Here is a 2,751-nt window from a genome sequence, read left to right on the forward strand (position 1 = left end):
TCTAGGGAAGCTTCCTCCTCCTGTGTTACTCATGACCCCTGCTTGCTCTACTCATTCTTTGTTTTCTTCTTAAAAGGTGTGTGCCACACAAGGCCTGTCTTTATTTTATATATAATTCATATATGTTGGGTTTTAGTGTTAGCCTAAATATATGTACCACTTGAATCACCTGAATGCAATACCCACAAAGGCCAAAAGAGGGCATAAGATCCCCCACCCTAAGGACTGGATTTGTGAGTGTCCCTGTGGATTCTGAGAATAGAGTCTGGGACCTCTAGGACAGCAGTCAGTGCTGGGAAATGCTGCTCCATCTCTCCAGCGGTTACTGTACTCCTCCTAATGCTTCCTACAGAATCAGAGGTGCCTGGGGCTTTGAAGCTGTCATGAGTCATTGAAGGTGAGTCACCCCAGCAGTGAGTCACCCCAACAGTGAGTCCCAACGTTCGGTTTGAACCCCTGGCTTATACTTCACTAGTTCTGTTATTAGATGGTTCGAGGAAAGGAGGGGGAAAAATAACAAAAAAAAGTAAGAACAAATGCAGAAAGACCATAAAGGACAACTATTTATGGTTCTGGCTGCCTCTGTGGCAGTCGAGAGTGAGTAGGTAGCATCCTCATTCTGTGGTGTGCAGACACTGAAGCTGGACTCCACATGCTCCTCTCACGAGCTAGAAGACAAAGACAAGCAATTTTTCAGGTGTGAGCCTCAGACCCGGGTCTCAAACCCAAGCCATTTCCCTGCACGCTTTCGTAAGCACTCGAAACTCAACTACATATTTTAATGACGTCTATTTCTTATGAGATTGGCCCCACCCCCGAGCCGACCCTACTCTTCAAGGAGAAGATCCCAGTGTAGGGAATTGACTGGTTCTATCTTCACACCATAGGCGGGTCTAAGTTCTGAAGTTTTCTGGGACCAGACACAGTGCAAATAGGAAGTTTCCTCTCTATGGCCAGGAGGGGGAAACTGAGTTAGATGGCATTATAGACATGAGCTAACATGAAGGAAGCAGATTATGAGTATAAAATGACTGATTTTCAGTAGGAATACCATCAGTGAGTGCTGTGTCCTCATCTCTCTCTACACCTGAGCTTACACTAAAGAGGCCATTAACCCATAGCTCCATAGATCTTAGAAGCCTCAGCTCAGGGAGTGTCTATGATTTAGAGTTTAGGGCTGGGAAGCTTAATGTTAACAAACAAAGCTCAAGTAAAATGGCTGATGCCATGGATTCTAAGGACTAATCTGCTGTCCTTGATGTATCCTCAGACTAGGCAGCTTTCCTTTCAGACAGTGGCCACAGACTGGATGTGGGGTCTCTGTGGTCCCATGGACTCACAGCAGTCTCTTAGAATCTGAGGTATTTGTTTTAGAGATTTCCCCATTCACTCAGTGTTCTAGTTGACCTTACTCTAGTCACCAGGTACCTTCCATGTAGAAACCTGGGACCTGCTTGACCTATATTTTGGTGAACTTGGTCAAGGAGAGGTGACAGCTGAGGATGGGATGCACACAAGGGACAGATACCTCATTCACTTATAGGACACTAGCCTGTCACTCTACTCACACACACACGCCACACACCAAACACATACACACGTGCCCATGTGCACACACACACACACACACACACACACACACACACACACACACACATACACCTTACTGCCAATGCCCCATCCACAGAGAAGCGGACACATATTACTGAACCACTGGGCAAGGTTGGCAGATTGGCAGTCTTTGCAAAACAGCAAACTGGCAGCTACCTGCTTTTCACTTGGCCCTCAGACCATTTTGTCGCCTCTCACCTTCATCAAGTGACATGTGCTTATGGAGTGTCGACTATCTTGGAATGATGGACCACCATATTGATGTCATCTGAATGAGAGGAAATGGTTTTCTTGGGTTTGACAAGGACCTTGGATACCCATTGGATAAGACCTCATAAGACGTTAGACGTTAGCAAAATAAGTATTCAATAAATGAATATGCCAAGGATATGATACCGAGCTTACTGATGAATCAGACTCAAACTATACCCTTCCCAGCCCATGTCACGTGCTATTGTTTAAGGCCATTCTGTTATCTGGCTCTAACACAATTGCTCTGTCTCCTCTCGAACTCTGTTTCCCATTTGAAACTTCCATTTTTTTTTTTCATTTCCACTCAGTATTTCATGATCATCTAAATTTGATCATGGCAGCACAGGGAATTCCACATGCAAATATGGCCACCAATGTTGGGGGTCTCCCTTGGGAGAGCCTGCCACAGGCCCCATGGGTTGTGACATGTTACTGAGAGGAGGAAGAGAGGGATGCTCACTGAAGCATCTACCTGGTCACGGTCAAGGTCTTGATGAACGTGGCAACAATGTTAATTGCAGCTCCAGATCCCCAACCTGGAAACCACAAAGTAAGACAAACCAAGATTCTTTTGAAGTTTTCAGCAAACTCACTGGGTGGCAAAACAGACCAGAGTTGACATATATTTATTTATAGCTTCACATTTATCTTGCTTTCTATGAATATTTATACATTTCATTAAAGAAATATTAATACATCTAATTCCAAATGCCACCACATACCCTGTTTGGGTGTTATGTAATTTATGGAAAATGCCCCAGAATACCTTTCTAAAATTCAAACATGCTGAATTCTTAAGCAGAATGATCTTAGATTTCCTTTACCAGAGTGGGTGTGATAGGATACTCTCCCCCCCCTCAACCTGTCTTATTATCTGACCTTAATTAT

At 44.3% G+C, this 2,751-nt stretch overlaps 1 long non-coding RNA gene across 1 annotated transcript; it reads right to left on the reverse strand.

Moving 5' to 3' along the window:
• Positions 1-552: 552 nt before the first annotated feature.
• LOC108351739 (uncharacterized) lies at positions 553-2,448 on the reverse strand. The gene is made up of 2 exons (XR_005488281.2): positions 1,810-2,448; positions 553-668 (listed from the first exon to the last, which is right to left on the reverse strand). It is a non-coding gene; the product is annotated as an uncharacterized LOC108351739 (long non-coding RNA).
• Positions 2,449-2,751: the final 303 nt, after the last annotated feature.

The sequence above is a fragment of the Rattus norvegicus genome, chromosome 8, assembly GCF_036323735.1.
Source record: "Rattus norvegicus strain BN/NHsdMcwi chromosome 8, GRCr8, whole genome shotgun sequence".
Taxonomy (NCBI): domain Eukaryota; kingdom Metazoa; phylum Chordata; class Mammalia; order Rodentia; family Muridae; genus Rattus; species Rattus norvegicus.